Genomic DNA, 22,541 nt, shown 5'->3' with positions numbered 1-22,541 from the left:
TCTTTGCTCCACAGAAGTTTTTCTCCCTTCTTAATTTTATGTGTCTTGCTTGTGCCCAATTCTACAACATATTTGTGCTCAACTTGTTCCACGTACTCTGGAGAATCCAGAGCCAGGACATTAGATTAGACAGGACTTCTCCAGTGGAGAACACAGAGTCATTGTCCTTGATAAGTTCGATGATCAGGTTATCAACATCATCTGTAATGGATTTTTTTTTCTTTTGTGCCATCACTGTTTCAGTGCAAGCAAGACTTAACTGTCCAGAAATACTCAAGAGCAGACATTACCATGTTTTCTTAGTCAAAGTTTCCTTTATGGGAATGATTATAGAAAAGGATTACGATGACTTTCTGCAGCAGTTTCAATGTTTTGGGACTTGTTTTTACTCTCCTGCTGTTATGTTCTCCAAGATGTGGCATAATGGCAGCTCCAGTTGGAAACAACTAAGAATTGTGAGTTTAAACTGTCTCTGAAAACTAGACACTTGCTTAATGGAATGAGTTCGTACTTCAGAACAAATTAAGTCAAATTTGTTTAATTACTTGGCAAAAGGAAAAGAGTCAAGCTGCTGTATCTAAATGTTCTTTCAAGTGTAATCCAAAGATACGTAAAAGTCTGATAGTCTGGGTCCAAGGCTGGGAGCCAGGAACTTAAGTCCTAAGCTTTAACCCTGAGTAATTACCACTCATCTTTGACAAGTTGTTTAACTATTTCATGCCCGAATTGTCTCTGAAAGAAGTACTGGAATATCTGCTGTGGGTGCTGATTACTAACTTAATTTTAAAGTCCGATGCTTAACTGTTCTGTGCTGCTTTGTTAATAATCTGACTTGTTTAATGTTTCCTCTTTTATAGCCAAAACATTGCTGTACTCTGTTTCAGTTTGTGCAGATGATGAACAGATGAAGTCTCTTACATGGCTATCCCTAGTCAGCTCGTGTGTGTGGTCAGAGATATAAACAAGATTTGACTTTTGTCTTGTTCAGGAAGGCTTTCTGTATTTGATTCTAAGTATGTTATATCTTTCAAGTGTAGTTTCATGTTTATTTTTGGCAGACTTCAAAATTGCAGAGCAGCTATGGGAACTGCTGTTGCTTCAGTAATGGTAGTTTGTCTTCAGTGCATGAGAATAGTTATCTCAGAGTAAGGAAAATTGAAGCCAGGAATGAGGACTGCTGTAAAAAGCAGTTTACCACCATCTGGAGTTCACGATCTTCTCTTGCCTTACCAGAAAGCTTTTTCTTTGTCAAGTAACATGTATCTGTAATAGTGGGTTAGAGCTGCTGAGCCTCCTTTGGAAAGTTGGTTAGCTCTGTCTTACCAGACTGTTACGCCTGGTGGCACATCTGGTTCTGTAGGCTTACCAACAATTGACTAATAGGGACCCATACCTTGAGATGGAGGGATGTTGCTGGGATCAGTTGGGAAGAAGGGCTTCTGCTGAGCTGTGTTTGTGGGCAGGAGTCACAGAAGAGAAACAATGGCATTATTATAGAAGTCACTGATGGGCTTTTTTAATGGGGATTGATGGAATAGGAGGGGAGGAAAAATTCTCAGAGAAAAGTAGCAAAGGTGTGAGAGGTTGCGATAATAATGCTGAAGAAAGATTGGGGTATAGTTGTGGGAGGGAGCTTAATTTGGGTTTTTGAAGGCTGTGGTTATGTTCTGTATGCTGATAAGGTAACATCAGTTAGAAGGAGCAAGGACTGGTAACAGGTTTGTTTTTAAGGGGTAGTTTGAAATACGCTGGAGATGAATAAAAAGACCCATGGTTATAGTCCTATTCTGTATTCCTAAGTCTGCTTCTGTATTTTAGCTCTTTTAACTTCAGCCATTTGTAGAATGACTGACTGTATCTAGAGAGAGAAATAGGTTACTGTGTTCTAGGAACTGCTGGTCTAGATTGACTAAAGTGTGCATTTAAAGTGTGAAGTCCCCCAAAACAAAGAGCATTTAGCAAACAGCTAAATAGTAAGTGGCTGTTTAGCTTCCTAGAAGTTATTCAGTACTCTCTCTTGACATGGGTTTGGTAGCTACAGCACTTCAGCTTGTCAGTCACACTGACCAGTATTGTTCTGTTACTTCTGTGATGCTTTGCTGTTCTTGGAATCTTTTCTGCATATAAAAATTAGTTGGAAAAAGGAGTGGGTTTTTCGTGTCGTAAATACGGTGGTTATCCAACAGTACAAATGAATGCAACTTGGCTACCAGTGGCAATCATGGCGGATTACAACTCTTGATCAGCTTTGTGAAACTTCATAGCTTTTAATTTTAAAGGTGCTACCTAAACGATTCTGGTTTGGGTATTTCTACCCTAGAAATGGGTTTCTGTGGTAGCTGTAGCTTCATAGAATGTGTTTTAGGAGAACTAAAATGAAGAATAAAACTTCTACTGGATGCAGTGCTGAAGTAAGAGTTAAGAGCTGGGTGTTCCTAGCTGTACTGTCTGCCTTTTTTTTCTTTTTTTTTTTTTTCCTTCCTTCTTTCTGTTCTCTTCTGACTTGCCTATTTAGGCCATGGTTACATGTTTGGCAGCATTTCTGCTTAAAGAGGCACTCCTTCCCACTTTGCTGGCACAAGTGTTCATGTAACTGCACAATGAACTTGTTTGGGAAGCTGATCCAGCTGAAAAATACTTAAAATTGTCATTTTGACTGGATTATTTTTCAGCTGAATTGAACCCTGATCTGGTTCTCAGTGCTCTGTGTGTGCTTGTGCCAGCATAGTGTGGAGAGTGATCAAGTGGCTCAAAGGAACATGAGGAACTCCGGAAGAGGGTTGGTCTCTTTATAGGACTTTATGTACAGCCATCACAAGACCCTGATCTCTGAAGTGCTATGCTACTACAAATGGTAAAATCGACTGATAAAAAGGACTTTAAACCTTTGCTGTTCAAGAGAGATACTTTGAACATGTGCTATCTGAAGGTCAGCAATAGAATATACTACTGATACTGTAACAGTAATCTTAAGAGACTGAACTAAAATACCGGCCAATAAGGTAACTGAAGCTTTGTTATGGTGCACTAGTGCTTGACAGAGATCCTGCATCACTGGTGGTCATCTTTTAGATGTAAAGACTGAAGCTGGTCCAAGTCCGTGCTGCTATTGAAAACAAGTGGACCTGTAGATTTTTACTGGGTTACATTGCAGTTGAATCAGATCCCTGAATTTAAGGCTGTGTGGATGTGCAAACACTAGACGTGTAAAGAAAGGGTGATGAAAACATGTGTCTGAGGGTAGGTGGAGAATGCAGAACTACCTCATTTGGTAGCAGCACTGATCTAGGTAGGTATAAGCCAGTTGTCAAACTGCTGTGCAGTGTGACAGTTGTAGATTTTTTTGAAATTAGATATCACGTACACATGTGCAAACACATGCAGGGACACAACACAATGTCATTTATCACTATGTTGTAAATAATCTTTTTGACATTTCTCTGCAGCAAAACTAGTACACATGGAATAGATTTTCTTCCTTCAGTGTCCACACAAGCAGTATGTGGAAATGACATTTGTTTAGCATTGTTACCAGCTCTGTTAGTACCAAGAGCTGTGTTAATATCAGTACAGTTTAGTTTCTTGGAAGTTGTTCTAGAAAAGAATACCACTTAATTGGGAGAGGGATTACTTACTGATTGCTTTACTGTAAAGCACTTTAAAAAGATAATCTGACAAATGATAATCTTCTCTTATCGTGTCTTATCACTCTTAATATGATTTGAAAAACTGATTCCCTTGTTTTGGGGTTTGACTTCATCTAAACTAATGTATTGTCTTGCATTTAAATGCTGTAGAATTAGGCCTTCTTTGTTTTAGGTGCTGTTTGTGCATACAATTAAATCTGCTATGTACTGTACCTCCTGTAGTAAAAACATCAATTACTGATGGTACCAAATCAAGGCTACATTTGTTCTTTCCTCTTTAGGAAACACTGTGCTCCCAAAGCAATTTCATTAGTATAAGATGCTTTTATAACTGCCTTAAGGGTATTTTCCAGACCTTTTTTTGTATTTTCAATGCTCTATAATACGCAGTACCATAATTATGTCTACAATATTTTTAGTATGGAGCGAAAAGTTTTGCAGAATAAGTCAGTGTTCAGTAATTATGTGAAACTGAGGTTTACCCTTCTTGAAAAAATGATTGAAATGAAAATGATTGAAATGAATGAAAAGTCCTGGCATAGGTAGGCACTTATGTTGTGAATGTGAATAGAGACAGCAGTTACCATATTTCTATGAAAATAAAAGGAAAGAAAAACAGGAATTATGGTACTTGCTCCAAACCAATTTAGAATAATCTCTTTCAAGAAGCAGCAGTGGGTCTTAATAGTCAAAATAACTACATCTGGACAGTTTTCTAGATTTTAAACTTGAGTGGAATATTTGTAATTATAGCTTTGTTATATTGCTTTATAGCTCAGTTATGCTCTTAAAGCATGCACTAGCTAAATGCTAGTTTTGTAGGGTTAGTATGCAAGTAAGCTGGAAACAGAAAGGATGTTGTCATTCTTTTATGCTGTTACGTGAGCCTTCCTGAAAATGAGGGAAGCCTAAAAAGGTGTCTTGTCTTAAGAGGTGAAGTACTGATACTGTGTGTGTCTGCGCACTTGTTAATGATTTTGTATAGCAGGACTTCCTTTATTGCATATACTGTTGCTCACTTTCTGGCTCCCTGAACAGGACTGCTTTAGGAGATTGCTCTGGGCAGCAGGTAGTGTTACATGATGGTGGTCTTGTCTTGTTCTTTTCTGTGACTGGAAGGTTTTGGGTTGTTACATTTGCTTTTAAGGTGAAGATGCTGGCTAAGGAGACATCAGGTAGGGTGTTGCTACTGTGAGTTGATAATATTACTGAAAACAATTATTTGAGGCTTCTGTTCATGACTGTAATTCGGTTACAGAAACAGAAGCGGCTGTAAGCTTCTCTTCTAACTTACCAAGCTTTTGTTAAGCACTAGAGGAGAAATTATTAATTTGGTTAGCCATTCTTTATAAAAATGTATTTTTCTCTTAGTGATCCACAAGTGATAGCACCATTAAGAAAACCGGCGTATTTAGGTCAGATGTTAAACCCCTTAGGCAGTTAGGCTTGCATCTAATTTTGGAAGAAAATTTTAGGGTCAGGAAAAGAGGGTTTAGAAGAGTTGTATTGTAAACAAAGATTGATTTTTTTCCAGGTATGTAGAATGCATTTTGTGTGGAAGTGTTTCTCTTTGCATTTCCAATTGCAGTTCTTAAATTAATGCTCTGGGAATAATGTGATCTCCAAACACACACAGTTGGCACTCTATGTTTTTGAGAAGTTGAGAAAAGATAATTGCATATATTCAGGAACAGTTAAGGTAATTGAGACTTCAGACTACAGCTGCTTATTTAAAATTTGGATTAATTTCTAATATATTCTTGTCTGTTAAATGCTAGTAGCTGTATTTTCCTTTTTCCCTGATGAATATAAAAAGTGTTCCAGGGACCATTCTTTGACTAGTGATTTGAGTAGTGATTTCAGCTGGCCAAAATTTAAGCTGGCCTTTCTCCTGTTAGTAGAAGGTTAGAAGATGATATGCAGAAATTATGACCTGTGTGTGTTTGTGTATAGTGCTTATAAATGTAGTCTGAAGGACTTACTTTTTTCAAATAACTTCAAATTTTAAAGTAAATTGGTCCAGCAGACAAGAGCTACATACTGAAATAAATCTTTAGCTTCAAGTCTCCTAAATATATAATGATTCCCAAAGACATTTGTTTCAGAGCTCCTGGACTTTTTTCCAATGGAATTACATAATAAAAACCTAACTTCTGAGGTACTGTTCTTGGGTCATTGTGTAAAGATTCATTTATAGAAATACTGGAGATAGTTTAAAAATCTTGGATTATCTTTTAATAATTGCCGTGTTCAGCTTGTTTTGGAGTGACGTGTGGCCTTGGTATGGAAAGAGGAATTAGAATTCAAGTTGCATCCTGACTTGCCTGTAGGTTCATTGTCACTTCAAGTAGCTGCTGCTTCTGAAAGAGATGGTCCTTCCTTGTACCTTTACGAGTTACTGCTTTGAGCTGACACAGATGTTCACTTAGCTGCGTAGTGATCGCTTTGGGAAACTGACCTGAATGAAAATTACATGTCTTGGATTATTTGCTATCAGATTAATTTTATCCTGAGTTAGCTTCCCCAGACTGATTTGTCGAACTGTAACAAATGTTTGTGGTAGAATAGGTAGCACTGCTACAGGAATGGGACAAGAGATGTGAGAGGTGAATGGATGGATTGCTTCTCTTGGAGATATGATAATGGTTTTAAGGCAACATGTGAAACTATGGCATTGTGAACAGCTTGCTCAGTCTCCTCCTCAGCCTTTTTATGCTTAGAGTTGATATGTGCTTGTTCATAGACTGCCTTTCATATGGAAAACTCTACTTTCAGTGAATTGAGATTCATGTTTGAGGACACCTCTTCTGAAAGATCAATGTGAACAAACAGCAATTGAAGTTGAAGCCTGCAAACTTTTTCATTATATAGTCTAGCAGTGAGAAAACGGCACTGCATTATAGAGGTAATAGTGAAGCATTCGTAACCTATTTTAGTGGAATGTGGAACTGGCAGGAATGGCTTTTTGACCAAAATTTAAAAACTTTCTATATAGTCCTTCTGCCTTTTCTTAGTCTGTTCTTATCACAGCTTCATGGGTGGCTGTTGTTGTTGTTATTTTGGTTTGGTTTTAGCTGAATCTTACTTTTTTCTTTTTGTTTTCAAGAAATACCCAGGGTCTTTCATTTTACTCCAGACCCTTTTGGAAGTGATAACCCACTCTTGAAAGTGGTGGGGGCTGGTAATATACCAGTTCTGTTACTGGAGCAGAACACATGCTGTGCTTAACTCAGCAATTTTGTGTCTGACAGTATTTAGATGCCTCAGAGGAAAGTGCAGTGGGAAGACAGAGAACATTTAAAATGAAACAAAAAAACCCACTTGGAGATTCTGCACATCAGGTGGTTGGCTCCCTGGAGCTTGTGGATTCTTTTCCTTGATTTGACCTGAAGAAGCTCATACCAAACCTGGGAATAACAAACATCTACTTGTTTCTGTAGCATTCTCATCTTTCTGCTGTTTCTGAAAATGAGTGAAGTATGTTCTAAATTGCCATCTACAACTGTGCTTCTGGGTCATCTCTCTGTTCTGTTGCTCGGTGTTCCTGCACAAGGGTAATTAAGCATGCATGTTGTTAGAAAAAATGGCATGACCGAGTGATTGCATCCTGTGTAGGAGCACTTCTGACCTAATCTTTCCCTCTTGCTGGTTGCTATCATTTTGAAGAAGTCATCAAGAGAAGATCGTGTACACAGCCCTCTTTGGTCTTGTAAGCTTGTTTTTGTATATGTTGAAATTCTTTTTCCAAAAGTTTTACAATTCTGTAGCATTCAGTTGGAAGTTGTTTGGCACTTTCTAATTCATGTTCTTTCTAACCAGTGTCTTTTGATGGAGGCTCAAGTTTCTTACAGAGTTGTTACTACTCTTTTGCTTTTTACCAAGTTTAAAGTGTGGGCGGGCGGGATTGACAAAAAGGAAAATGGGAAATGGAGATAACTGAAAGTAATCATCCAGAGTTGTTTCATCAGGAAGGTCACTAAGTCATTTTAACCCCTCCATGCTTTGTTTTCCCTGTCTGTAAGACTAGTGTGCCTGTTCCCTGAAATCAAGTTCCAAAACTTTTAAAAGCTATTGCAAGGAACTTTGGGATCCTTGCAGGACAGTAATAATACTAAATACTCTCTATCTTGTTTTCAGCTGTTATACAACTCTTCCAAAATCTAAAGAAAAGGTCCTAATTTATAGATAGAGAAGGTGAGAGATGTAAAATAATTAACTTAAAAGGTCAGTATTTTGCTCAGATTAGCAGACTATATATATATTTAAGATGTGCTATAAATTTAAGTGTCTGCCTTACAGAGTTGTCAAGACTTGTAGATTCCATTTTGCATCATTTAGAGAAGTAAGTGTTAAGAATCTCTGAAAGTCCAGGCCAGAAACTAGCAATGGTCTCTCTTTAATAATTTTTTTTTTTTTAAGAAGCTGAGGCATGTATGCTTGGGCCAGAATAGAAACACAGGAAAATACTTGCCAAGTGGGGAAAAAAAAAGAAGAGGCAGCTGGTAAAGGGAAGACTCTTTTTTTCGGGTTCCAAGTGCCACTAAAAAATGCATTAGGTATTGAAATGAACTGATGAAGGAGTGAATGCCTATAGTGAGTGCAGTAATCAGAAATTTTTATTCCACGGTCACTTAATAGTCAGAACTGTGTATTCATCTCTGCTGGAGACTTCAGTTGTACTTGTGACCTTCACAGGCGCTGTGCTCTCCGGCAAGCTGCCTGAAATTCATCTAGTGAGTGTGCCTCCCTCCCTCCTTCTCTCCCTCCCTTCCGTTACAGTAGGTAAGAGTGATTTTTGCTTTCGTTTTCCTTCCTTAGAAGGAGGCACTTTACACGTTGTCTGAGGTACAATGGTCTCTTGCATTCTGCACATGAAGATTAAAAGACTTAGAAATTTTTGGCCTTAGCTTTTGCACCTGAAATAAAAGCTTTGGTCAAAGAATGGATGAGAAGAGTCTGAAACAGCATGATCGTTTCTAGGAGTTGTTTTTTGTATCTACAACAGAAATGCACACCAAGTCACAGAATTCTCGTAGCTGATTTTGAAAGGCATTGCCAAACTATGGTATTTTCCTAAAACACTGCTACTAATTTTTAACTTGCAGCATGCGTTTTGGAATGGCTTCAAGTAAAAAGGGAAAATCAAGATATTCCAGTGCTGTTAGTCTGTAGCATTCTCAGTGACAAATCAAGAAAGGCGTTGCCTAAAGGCTTCTGTTATGTACATGCAAAACAATAGCACAGTATGTTATTTGCAAACAGAAAACTAACCACTGGCTTTTCTGTGCTGTGCAGCCTATTGAAATTCTGGCTGTGATTCCAGCAGGGATTTTTCCATAAATAGCTCTGTACTACTTCAGAACACAAACAAGCCCCTGAAAAGATCTGAAGTAAGGTCTTCTGAGGGGACTATTTAGCCTATGTTCTTAGGGTGTACTTCGGTGTAGATACTGTAGTGGATGTGAGGAGTGTTTCTATAGGTTGAGGTGGGGGGGGGCTGTCAGCAGGAATTGAGAAGTAAATAGTTACTGATTCAAATTAGTTTCAAGGACTCATGAATCAATAACCTGGCTTGAGCATAGGAAAAAAAGGATAATAAAAATGAACAAATGTAAGTGGAAGCAGGTATGTTTTCCTTTTAGTATTGAAGTGGTTTTTGGTTTTGTTTGGTTTTTTTTTTTTTAAATAAAAGCCATTAGGTAATGACTTTTAGGCATTAGGTAATGGTTCAAGTACATGCAACTTGAAATAGAAATGATTTATTCTTTCAATGAACAGACATCCAAATTAACACATCCTTTTAAAATTTTTACTGATTGGATGTTTGGTTATGTGAATTAATACACAGCTAATTTTGTAGTGCAGGTTTTTCAGTGCTATATAGGTGAACATCCTCTTGAATAAGTAATACAGGGGCAACTTTCATGTAGACATGTTCTGTTATAATTAGCGTAAGCTATCTTGAGTAAGGTAATTTGTAGTCTTGCGGAGAAACTTGTAAACATTCTGTGAATTAGAAGAAGAGGTGAGTAAATGCTTCTGTGATTTGCCTAGTTCACAGGGCTGATTTTCTGCTAGTCCTGTTGCTACTAAATATTTTTTTTTAACAGTGCAGAAAACCCCTTTTAAAGGGAATCAAAGAGCATCAAAATAACTTTGGCATTTGTGAAATCCATGCTCTGAGTGGTAGGCTCTTCAGTGTCCTTCTCAGCCCCTGGTTATCAAACAAATGTGTTTATCAGCTGTCACAACAGAATGAGGATGGTATCCCAGAGAATAGGGCTGACAGGACCTTGGGAGCTTGTTAGTATGTTCTCTAAATGCACATCTTTCAAGTATACTTATTACTCCTGTTGGACGTTTATTAAAAAACCTTCATCTGTGGAGATTCTACAGTCTCAGAAGCCTATATTTGAGAGCTTAACTACCCGTAGTCTTGAATGACCTTGTTCATAATGTCTAAAATCACTTTTGGTGAAGGAACACTTAAAATTTCTGTGTGGGGATTGTGCACTGGTCTTGAATGGAAGTTATCCCTGATACCCATACAAGGCAGTGACTTCGTGCCATTAACTGGATATAACTTAGTGGGAAGAACAGCTTAACTGTTGACACTTTTAAGGCCTAGATGGTATTTCTGAGCTTGTTGAGATTTTTTTTTTTTCCCCAAGAACTTCCTTTTTCGTTCCTCCTCAGTATTTTGAGAACAGTTCCCTAAGAAGATGGAAGTATAAATAAAACAGCTAGGCAATACAGCAAAGCACTTCTGCTACAAGGGGTAATTAGCGTGGTTTTGGAAAATAGATACATCGCTAACATGTTTATCACAGTGAGAAGAAATAAAGCTTGAATAAACGTTAGTCGAATTCTTTTAATGCATTTTTGGGAATCCTCATACTATGTATAGCTTGCATTTCATAGTGTGTCTTATGAGAACTATGGAGCGCTTCTGTAAGCATTATGTATAAATCCTGAAGGAGCCTAGTGAGTGTGTAGTACTGCGACTTAGCTCTAAGAATAGAGGTTTTCCAGAGAGCAGTGGCTTGAGATGGAGTTCTGGTCTCCTGAATCTTCACTCTACATATAGTTAATAGGATGTCCTTTATCTGCAGGTTGGCAGGAATGTTTTCAGAAGTCAGGAATGGCAGCGCTGTTCTCCTCTGAATAGAGGCTATTTAATTTCTCTGTTCCAGCATAAAGTTTATTCTGGAAAATCAGTAAACCTGAGTTTTTGCCCTCAGCAGTGCTAAAATTGAGATGTTACTTTCTTGGAAATGACATATGCAGAAACAGTTTTGCTGTAGCTTTATTAATGACATTATAAAGTGAAGCTCTGCAGGCAGAAAATATGTTGGAACAAGTCATGTACCAGAGTACTAAGGCTAGACAAATGCTGTGTTAGAGCAGAAATAATCTAATCTGTTACTTGTAAGCCTTTTTGTCTCAATTCTCCTTGTATTGCTCAGTAAGTCCCTCAGTTTTGTGAGTGATAGTGACAGAACATTCAGGCACCTAAGGAGATCTTATATGAAGCAACTGTGGGCATGAAGTTAGTTCCTGCTAGAGTTAATTTTGTTCCCCTATAATTGGGTATGTATGATCTGTATGTGATTGTACAAAGGACAGAAATGATGAGTAACTCCCCAACGAAATTCTACACAATACAAATATAACTTAACCCTTCTGTCATCTTTGTCCAGGAAGACCTCTCATAAATCAGTGTAGGTTTTGCTGGCTGAACAGTGTTTCTGTAATGGAAATATAACTAGTGTGGATTGTATATAGTACTGCTTAGTACAATTACTTTGTTTAAAGGGATAATGTATGGTTGAAAGGTACAGTCCCTGTAATAGTAGATGTTTGAAACAGGAAAATTCAAAGGGAAGGAAGCTCTTTTTCTGTGTCATTTAGTCAATTATCACTATGTCTGCAGTAATATATAAAATGCTTCCTCTATAGTATAAACTGTAGAAGCAGAGAACACTGACGCTGCCAGTTTCCCCCTTCAAGCAAACCGTAGACTTTATATTCTACTGGGCTTACATTTTAGCTAAGACTTCACTTGGGGTTTAAAAAAAAAAAAGGTGGTTTTAGGTGGAGTTTTATTGCTGCAGCACCAAAGAACACATGCTTATTTTCAATTTTTTTAGTGTATTTAAACCACTCAAGGAAGGCTTGGTGGTTATATGACTGTTCTGGGCTGTTATAGACTTTGTTGGTTGCCAGAATTCTGTGGCACTTGCTTGAAGCCTAAGGTTTTGGCTTCTGACTTTTCTGACAGAGTGATAGATAGCAACTTAATTTAGAGGTGCATAGCCTCTGAAGGTGATGTTATCCAGAGGCTGGAAACTACTGTTCACAATCTTTTTTTGATAATCCTAACCTTGAGTGAAGAGGAGTTTTCATTGCAATTGAAAGGGGATTGATGCACATCCTCAGTAGGAGGGCCACTCTTTTCTTCCCCTTTCCCCACCTGAAAATAGATTTAAGCTTCACAGGTTGGAAGCTCTCAGCAGCTGAATTTTGTGGTGTTCAGAAAACTGAACCCCATGATAAGCTTTCACATTGAATAACTAGCTGGTATTTAAAAATGCTGAAATGTTGGATTTGCTGTTGATTACCTTTTTGTTTAAAAGCGGAACAGTTCTGCTGGTTGGAGAGAGTAAAGCTTGTGGACAGACTTGAGCTTTTTTTTTTTATTATATAGTATTGCAGTGGCTGCAATGGACAGGCTCAAGGAGAAGCTGTGACCTTTAACTGCTTGTTCCTAGTTGTGAATAAATGTAGTTCCACAACCTGTGAGATTATTCACCCGCCTTTCTAAGGTTATTTAAGACGTACCAGGAGTGGGTCTGGATTTCTGCCACTTATGCCTCTTATGTTTATGATATTAATAACTGGTGTCAAATGTCCTGGGAACGGGTGATGCAGGTTGAAAGACCTTTGTTTCAGCCAACAATAGACCTGAATTAGTGTGAATAGGAAAAGCAAATAGGCACTTCCTGTCATGTTTTAAGGAATACTTGAGTTTGGGGAAGCATGCGTATTAAGAGGTTTAAACTAAATGCTCATCGTTTGCTTTTTCCCCTAGTAAAATGTTCCCTGTGTATGTATGCATATCTATTAGTCTTTCTAAATATGCTTGCAGTACTAATAAAGTAAGGTAGAATCCCATTTGTTTGAACAGATTTTTTAGGGTATTCTTCAAGGGAAAAACTCTAAATGTACGTAATGAACATCTAAAGAGCGAAATTGTCTTAGTTGTTGCTTTCCTAACCAGGTTTGTTCCTCAAGTTAAAACATAGAGGCCTCTTGCAAAGACTAAAACTATTTGAATTAAAAATATCTGGGTGGTGCTTCAGACCACCTTGAGGTTCAGTTGTCTTTCACAGGGTATTGTAAAAGTCCAGAACAATGCTATTTTGTGGTTTCAAGGCAGAGGATGCCTTTAGAGACTCAAGGGAATACTTGTCAGGTATTAAATAATCCCTTATTATTGAGTTTGAGGTATTTTCAGGCTAATCTAGCTTGTGTTGAGTTGAAAAATGGCTGTGTCTTGAACTGGTTATGTCTCCACTTAGCAGTAACTTGCAGATTGAATTATTTGGATAGTGGTAGTCTTCCAGAGTTGCGGAGGACTATAAGAAGCTTCACACACATACACACACTCTCAATTCCAGGATGGGAAGGATCATAGGATAGGTCAGCTTAGGTGTATGTGGGGGTGGGGGAACCCCAAACCAAAACCAAAAACACCCCACCCTCGGAGGTCCTAGTAATAAATACATAGGTGAAGGCAGCTCCCAGAGGACTTGGAAACTGTACCAACAGGGCTACAACTAATGTTTCGCTAGTTCCACAGTGTGTTATGTTTTTTACATGAACTAATACTGGAGCTAGGTTAACCTTATTAGTTAAATATGCAGTGCCTAAGTGTGGGCAGCCAAGTCAGCAGTAGGTTTTTTTGCGGTGTTTCCATCTGGACTGATTTGTAAATGCATTTTGTTTCTTGCTTCTCTGAATGCTGTTAGACTGACTGCTCCTTACTTCGTTCTCCCAACTAGATGATGTCTAGCTTAGGGGCAAGACAAGGTACTGGGAACTCTGTTGGTTTGCAGCTTCTTGTGAACTAAGATACTGCTGTGGTCAATTTATTCTCTTTCACCTAGTGGAAGAAGGGGATTTGCCTATTGGTTTCCTATGCATGTGTTCTGAAAGGAACTGCAGTAATGTCTTGTCTTAAGGTTTAAAAATAGAAAGTAATTAATCAAGGTGATGAGGGTTAATGATCTCTATCCAGAAACTAAACAGCTTTGCATTTGTTTATAGAGAAAAATCTTCTATCTGCTGTTGTTATGAGTTTAACATGAGAGGATTTTTCATAGTAATTTTTGAAGCACTTTATTAATAAACTAATTTGGGGTTAAAAAAAAAAATATTTAATTCTCTCATTAGATGAAATGGTTCCAAGGCATCAGTTCAAGATTGTTTTCCGCTAATATATACTAGCCCTATAGGTTTTTTTTTCTTCCGTAGGTTTACAACGAAGTTTGCATAAAAGGGATTACAGAATGCAGTGCCAGATTTGGTGAGCAGAAATAAAACCTCTACAGTCAGGTATAGCCCAGTGGTTACAGTAATTGTGGTACAGGTGTTGCTTCACCAGTTCCATGGTGGATTACAGTTTTAAATCAATTTAAGGTGTAAAAGTTCTTTCCCAAAGCTCATGCTAATTTTTAATGTGAATGCTTTAACTCCTTTCACAAAGATCAAACTTTAAAGCAATTTTATGTCATTTGAATTTGTAGGAAGCATGGACCAATCAGCTCACATTCGTGTATGACACATCTGTTTTCAGAGTGCTTTGACTTGCTACTGTTTGTCATCTCTGTTTTCTCTATGCCACCACAGGTGTCTTGGAGTCATGTATACTGGAGACTATGAATTTCCTACTATAGATGGAGACAGGAAGCCAGTGGTCTGAGGTTTAAATCAATTTCCTTTCTCTTCTAGCAATGCCACATTCTGACCTTGTTCAGGAAACTGTTGTAAGTGTAAGCTTGTGGAGACTGTACATATAGACAGAAATGCACTTAATTGGCATTTTGGTTGTGGGCTTGATAGCCTTTTGCAAATACAACTATGCTGTCTGGAGATGTGGTTGCTCCTAAGCATGTTGCTTGCCTGCTCCCCCCCCCCCCAGCAGATTTGCTCATATAATGCCTTCAGTTCGGTCTTAATGAGCTCTGTTAGCTTAGCAAAAACCAAACTGCTTAATGTAGCTGAAACGTGTTAGGGATCATTCACAAAAGCTTGAGGTGGTGGTGATTATAGTGTTCCCTGTAGTGATTTCTGCTACTTCTGAAAGTTGCTGCTGTTTTAGCACGCTTGTTCGTTGGCCTCTTGCCTTGGTCCGAAAATGGACCACGGGGGAAACTGGTGATAAATTTGATGGTGGAAACTTGACCTGAACGGAGATGTTGAAGCTCACTAATGTTGGCCCACAAACAGCAGTTGCCCAGTGAGGCACAGCAATTGTTTACCAAACACAAGAATTAAAATACTTACTATGCTACTCCCTATACAACTTAGATTATAATATTCAACATAGAGCGTGCTTTCTATGAATTGTATTTAAACGAGGAAGTTGCTTTGGTATCACGATTAACTTAGGATCACTTAAAGGTTTCTGAATGTGTAAGGAGCTGCTTTTTCAGATGAGAGGCACTGTATTTTGGTAGATGGTGATTCTGTTCCCTGCTTTACTATTACCTTGGTAAAATACTTCATCTGCATATTCATTATTATTCCAACTTGTAAAGGGTTTTGAGAGTCACTTCTATTTCAGTTCTGTTCTCTGCGGTTCTGATGTTGTCTTCTCACTACTGCTTTGCAGACAGGAGCAGCTTCTGTTGCGTAGGTCAGATGGATTTGGAGTTGTATTCTTTGCTGAGCATTTAGCCTAGTAAAGCTGTTTAGGAGAATTACTAGCCTTACATAAAACCAGTAGCAACAAGATTAAGGCTGGTATTGCTGTATTACTTCAGTGGGAGGGAATAGAAGTTTGGTGCTCAGTAACTGTTGTGTTTTCTAAGAAGGCTTAACAAAAATAGTTGTTTGCATAAAGTTACAAAACCACAGAATAACATTGTTTTGAGCTTAGTACTTAAGTTGCATTATCTCTAGGCTATCTAAGAACATGTTATAAATGCATCTGTAAATTCGAAGCCATCCTAATACACGTATATCCTATGACATAGTTGTCTTACAGTACTGGTTCCTTCCCTTAGCTTGTCTTGATTCTGCTTCCATTAAAAAAAGTGACTGAATTCAAGCTCCTACTTCTGAAGGCTGGTGATAAGAGTTCTTACTGTCATTGCTAGTATGTAGATTTGACAGCATAAAGAGTGATCTCAGAAGGATGTGATGTACTTAAGGATACTACGTGAACCGTGCTTACCTGTAGGCCCACTGTGAGCTGAATCAGAGTTGCAAGGTAGGCATCGGTCATGTTACTGTAACTTAGGAAGCTACAGGAAAAAGCTTTATCAGGAGGGGTCCAACCTTTATTTTAGGGAACTGAATAGAAAGTTAAAAATAAGATGTGTAATAATAATGAGTAAATCACTCAGGCTTTCAAATCCAAAGTTGAACTCCTACTTGAATTAGGACTTGCCTGTTCTAGAAAGTGATGTTTTTCCTCAAAGATTGGCAAAGAATGGGAGAAGAAAGAGTGAATAAAAGAAGAGAAATAAGAATATAGGAAAGTCCAAGAAATGGAGGGAAAGTATGGGGTTTTAGGGCTGCTTGACAAGGTTTTAGATTTGGTTATTTTACTTAGGGTGAGTAGTTTATGCAGTGAACTTCAGATGTGAAGTACTACATCTATTCACTATTTGGAGACTCTTATCTTATGTGTGTATTACACATAGATACAGATGTAAATAGGACTGGGAGAATCTCAACATTTAAATACCTCTTTACCAAACAGGACTAGAATGCTTTCAAAATCAATGGGGAAAATGAGTTAATGATTGCATGTTTTTTATTTTCAGCATCACAGGTCCTGGAGCACTTGGAATGAACGTGGATGCTAGAGAACACTCTCTAAATCTTTCTCCCTGTGTGTAGATTTCCCAGATGTGCACAAGCCAACAAAACCAGCTTAATTACTCTCTGCTGCTTGAACTGTGTCTTTGGCTCCTGCATGTTTGTGTCCTAACACTGGTAGGGCCAGCAGCGGTGTGACGCTAGCGGGCCATCATACAAATTCCACTCCCCTCCCTGTTAAGGTGCTTTGTGTGCTCTTTGTGTGCAGCAGTATTGCAGGACTGGTACTTGGGAGAGAAAAAGTAACCAGCTGGCTCTTGCAGTGCTTCATGGCACAGAAGTGAAAATTTTTGCCACAAGGGAAGCCCTTTCTTTACTTCTGCGTGGCATGTATTTCATCCCATCCTCTCATTTCTGAGGAATTAATATATTTTTAATGCCCTCTCCCAGTAAAGAAGAGATCTATTTAAAGGACTTCTGGAATGACTCTTGAAGTAAACTGAACAGTAGGAATGCCTTATCCCAGCTGCCTTTGGTTTTGTTGCCTAGTCACTTCTGAGAGATGGAATGAATGCAGAGAATCGCTCTTGAAAGTGAATGAAGAAAAGGGAAATTAAGTCAATAGTAAAACTGGTCATGGTGACTTTAAAGTATACAATCCTTGTGTTCCCTTCCCCCTCTCTACGTACATAAATTAAGGATGAGGCTGGAATGCAGAGGGTATTTTCTTTTATACCGTCAGTACTAAACAGTGCTTGCCATTTTGCTCTTAGTCTTTCCCTGGCGCATGTAGCTGTGGTATCCTGTGTTGGGACCTCTCTTCTCTGCAAACACATATGTATAGTCACTCTTTCTTAATCTTGTTTAAGCAGCTTTCATGTTCACTTTGAGATTAACACTTTTTACTACCTAGCTTCAGAGACTTAATACACAATATATTAGGACTCTTGATAAGTGTGGTAAATCAAAATAATGCAAAGAATGGAGTGATATTGGGATGACTCGGACATTCAGAGTGCATTGTGTAGCTGCTTAAAATATTTGAAGCCTTGTAGGAGCTTTTGTTTTCTCTGCTGTTTTTGGTTGTTTTTTTTTCCCCAGCAATGAAGTACACAACTCCAAAACAAAATCATTACTGGAAACAAGAAAGTCCAATAAAAAGTCACAATTTTCTGTCGCTAGCTGTGGCTTGAGTTGAGTTCTTGGAAGTTGCATCTGTTCAGTAGTCTGAAGCAGGAAGTTTTTGCTTCACCCTGGATTAGAAAGGATCGCACAATTCACAAGTGATTTCCAGGCACTTAAGGTCTGCAAGTTCTCCTGGACAGATACTCTTGCTCAGTTTTGAGCGTGTTGACTTTATCTTTAGAGAGAATCTAGGAAGAATGGCTCAGGTATGCTCAGTAATTTTGCACTGAATTCAAATATTTCACTGTCTTTATCCCTCATGATGTTTATCCATTCCTGTGCTGCTTCCTCCATTTGAGGCTTTTTGAGCTTTTTTTGGGTTTTAATAATAAACCTAAAAGTTGGTTTCTTAATGTTTCCCGTTCCAGACAGTTTCTGAAGTATCCTTGGAATGATCAATTGATGTTTAGTTTGATCAAAATAGCTTCTTCTATACTTAAGGCTGGCAAACTGAGGAAGTGGGCTCCACATTTGGTCAGTGAATTGTCTTTTTACTCCTTAGGACAGAATTACCAACATGTAAGTAATCTGCTTTACGTTATGGACGAGATTTGTTTGAATTGCTCCTTTGGAAAATTCCAGAAATGGTATTTTGAGCCGCTGGGAAGGTGTATAAACAATGAAGAAGTACCAAAAATGCTTTTTAAATACTACAATTCTTTGTTCAGTCCTTGGAAACATCAGGAGATTGCTCCACTTGTGTAAACATACTCATTTACTTGCTCTCTGCTTAGGCAGCAGATCAACGTGATTCCAAAAACTTGCACAGAAACCTTTTAGGTCTGGTGAAATAAAGACGCTCTTTGTTCAGTGCCGTGATTGACTTGCTGCTGTAGAGTAGGTGACATGTTTTGCCTACCAAGCATGTTTTATAAGCAGAGTTTATATAAAGTTCATGGTACATTAAAATAGATAGCCTCTTCTGTACTAATAAAATATCTGTTATTCTATTACTGGAAACAAATTTAATACAGAATTGCTTTTCAGGTTCACAGTGGGCCTTCTGGAACTAAGTCATTGGATTACAGTATTTTTTTGCTTATTTGGTATGATAAAGCTGTTTTATTCCCTTATTCTGTAGACTTGTTGACAGTGGTAAAACTTCAGCACAGCCCTCTCTCTAATATTTCAGAAAACTTGCTCGGTGTGTGGTTCTTGTTCAGCATTCACTGAAAAGTGTGGAAGGCCCCTGAAGTGTGAAAATGTTTTTTAATATCTGTCACTGAGTTTTTCTTATTTCAAACATTGCTTTCCTTTAAAGGAGGAAAAGGCATTTGAGATCTGTCTGATTCCTTTATTCATCTATCTTTGAACAGTGTAATCTGCCTATTTTCATTTGAACTGGTCATCTTTTGTAAGCGCACTGGCCCAGCGCCCCAGTTTCTCAAACCATCTGTATCCTGCCTGACATGACAGGTGAATTACCCAAAATAGCAGAAGTTGGTGTAATAAATATTGACTAAAAATTCTGAAATTTTGATTGTTGTCTTCAGAAGCCCACTAGGAAACAAGTTAGGTTTGTGTTGAGTGTTCTCTTGCAAGATGATTAATCAGAAGTGTGTGTCTGCCACTGGTTAAGAATTGCTTGGGAGCTTCTCGTATGTATCCCTTTCACATGGTGAACTGCAAACATGTGACTTGAAGCATTACCAAAACTTTGAGATAAATGTCTTTTCCCCCTGCCCCATCCTGTCCTGTTCTCTGTCAAAGCTAGGCACCTTGTTTTGATTCCTTTAGTTCTTAGGTTCTTGTCTCCGTGCCTACCATGGGAAAAGCTAGTCTTACTTGAATCTAGTGAAGATAAGTGTCCAGACCTTGTGGTGGTTTTGATTTCTATTGGGGCACTTAAAGTGAAGATGTATCATTGAAGCAATACGTAAAAAGCTTAGAGCAGGTTGTGAAGAATAAAGACCATGTGCAGAAGAAAAAGCAACCCTGACAGCAGTTGTAAGAAACTGGATTGTAGCCGCTGTATTCTGCGAGAACAGTCAGGAGGTTTTGAGGACTCTGCCCTGTTGGCATGTGCTGATAGGTCAGGGACCGGAAGCCTCTCTTTACGGTTTGGTGGGTTTTTTAAGATCGCTGGCTTGGTTTGCCTGTAGCGTGTTTTGTTTCTTTGAGGTAGGGATACTACTGTACAGTAGTTCTGTGTTTGGTTATAGCATTTCATTCAACCTACTGCAAAACATTTTCCCTTGGTGATGTACATGCACGACAACAGTAAATGGACTTCCGGTTGTATAGGTGATAATTTTTTTTTTCCTCTTTGCTTTTAGATCACTGAAAACCATTATTTGGAAGTATTTAGTAGTCTCGGAAGTGTTACTACGGTGTTAACAACAAGTGTCTATGTAGGGATATTTAAGTGGAATTAAAGGACAACCGTATACATCTGTGCCAAGAAGTACTTTTAAAAACTATAGTAACCCCTGAGCTGTCTATCCCAAGTTATGCAAGAGGGAGAAACTTAGTACAGGTATTGGAGGTACGCTACAGGAATGTAGATGCACATTTCTGTCCTGGTTTTTTACTTTTCTCAGAATGTCTTAATCTTGTGTGTTGTTTGTTGCCCTGTAGTGTTAAAAATCTCAGTGCTTGAAATGTCACGCTTCATCTTGGTGTCAAAGATGTCTCAAGATGCTTGGGGGGAAGGAGAGAGACAAATCTGATCTCTAAAGGCATGGGTAACTTTGTGGAAGTCTATTAACAGATAATGCTATTTAACTGTATCCTGTGAGGGGTATGGTTATCAGATAAGGTTTTGGTGGTTATTTATCTCTGATACTGGTGCTTGAAGAGGAGGGCATTGAAATGAATTCAGCAGTGAACAATAGAATGCATCATATTTCCAAAAGCCATTGGTGTTGGTGACAATAGAGCACCTATGCATCTGCTTCTCCCTCAGAGATTTCTCCCTAGTGCTCTTTGCGTGCAGAAAGGATCATTTACAAGCTTCTGGACAGTGGGAGCAGCCCTCTGTGTTTGCAAGACTCCCACCTAGAGACTGTAGCAAAAATAGCATGCACAAAAGGGAGGAGGCAGAGAGAAGGCAGTGTGTTCTATAGATGCTCTTTTGCCCGTTGCAGTGCTGAAGGACTAAAATAACCCTACATGTAACTATCATGGGAATTTTAGTTACTACTTGAAAAGAAAAGGATAACATTGATTTCATTTGGCAATGAGGGTGTTCATACAGATGACAATACACAAGCGAATCAGTGCACTGCGGAAGATGAAATGCTTCCCCTGTCAATTCTCAAACACTATTACATCCGCCCAGTGCAACACCAGTGCCTTGATGTCTGTCTCTTTCTTTGACCAAGGTATGGGAATACAATATTCTTAACGGTGAGTTACTGGATTTAAAATGTATGATTGGCTGCTTTGCTCTGCAGTACTGATTTTTGTATAAAATATGCATCTCAGCCCTGTTTTGGGACTAGTTAAGCAGAAATAATTTTTCTGCCTACTTTTTTAGCATGCTTGTTTTGTCCTTGGAAAGGGAACAGTCCAAGATTACAGTGCAGAAGGCACATCAGATTCTATATATGTAGCTTGAGTTAAAAAAACTAATTGATAATTTTCTGTTGTGATTGCTGCTAAGGAATGTATTTTGTTTCTAACTTAAAATTGATCCAAGTACTTGAAAATATCTTTTGCATAGTGTCGATCAGGCACTGGAGAGTTTTGAGTACCTTGTCACCACTGACTGAGGCTGCTGGACTTGTTGGAGGTGTGGGGATGTTAGTACTGAAAGTTCATTCATGCAGTTGAGCCTATAGAGAAAGCAGGACTTGTATCGGCTTGGAGATGACTGATACCAAGCTTCGATGATCTTGAAAGTTAAAATAAATGCAAAAAGTGAGAATGTCTAGAATTGTTACAGAAAAGTGGTTAGCTTTCTGCTATGTATGAGACTTGTATAATTAAATTCAATATATATTACATCAGCAGACCTAAGAAAATGGAGGTTTTATCCCTTAATTTAAGGCTCTTTTGGCTGTTGTTGCTGCCTGTTCTAATGATAAGGCTTCAAGCCTAAGGCTTTTGACCTTGTAAAACTTACCAGTGACTTTCACCAAGTAAGTACTACAATGAATTTATCCTTCTATTCTTCGATGGATGTATAAGATATTTAAGGCAAATTTTTCTTTGCTGTTCTCCGTCCACATACATGCACACACTTAGATCTGCTGATAACTTGCTGTATCGTCTTCTCTGTTTTAAGACTGGCTTAGCTTGCAGTGTTAAATCTCAGTGTTTTTCAAAATAGTAATTATTCTGTATACTTCTCACTATTGAGAGGTGAGTTATCTTGTTTTTCTTCAATTAATTGATAACTTCCTTAAGCTCTTCTGTCAGAGGATTACAACAACGTGGTTTGCATTCTGTGGAATAGTCAAAATTAGATTGCTTGGTTTGCATTTCACACTTTCTGCATACTGGATTTGATGAATTGTATGTTACCTTTATGCCCTGTTCACCTGTGAAAGGTATATATTGAATACCATATCTTCATCTGAATGGTATGCAGTCTGAAGTCTTACAGATGTGAGAGAAATCTCTTAATCTTGTTCACAAATACGTGAATGAATGGCTAAAGTAACCGTTAGCTTCCGGGGGAGCGGGGGGGGGGGGGTGGTGTGGGCACTAATAACA

At 38.4% G+C, this 22,541-nt stretch overlaps 1 protein-coding gene across 2 annotated transcripts in view; it reads left to right on the top strand.

Moving 5' to 3' along the window:
* Nucleotides 1-22,541, top strand: part of PPP2R2A (protein phosphatase 2 regulatory subunit Balpha) — a 40,155-nt gene that overhangs the window by 4,173 nt on the left and 13,441 nt on the right. Inside the window, exon 1 of one of the 2 annotated variants that reach the window (XM_009273039.2) lies at nucleotides 8,408-8,425. The exons of the other annotated variant lie outside the window; for it this stretch is intronic. The gene's annotated coding sequence lies outside the window, so the exon portion shown is untranslated. Of the gene's footprint in view, nucleotides 1-8,407; nucleotides 8,426-22,541 lie in introns of those variants that run through there. 2 annotated transcript variants of the gene reach the window in all.

Source organism: Aptenodytes forsteri, unplaced genomic scaffold (genome assembly GCF_000699145.1).
Source record: "Aptenodytes forsteri isolate BGI_AS27 unplaced genomic scaffold, ASM69914v1 Scaffold158, whole genome shotgun sequence".
Classification (NCBI taxonomy): Eukaryota; Metazoa; Chordata; class Aves; order Sphenisciformes; family Spheniscidae; genus Aptenodytes; species Aptenodytes forsteri.
Note: the sequence above shows the minus strand (reverse complement) of the source record. Positions and strands in the feature narration are given on the sequence as shown.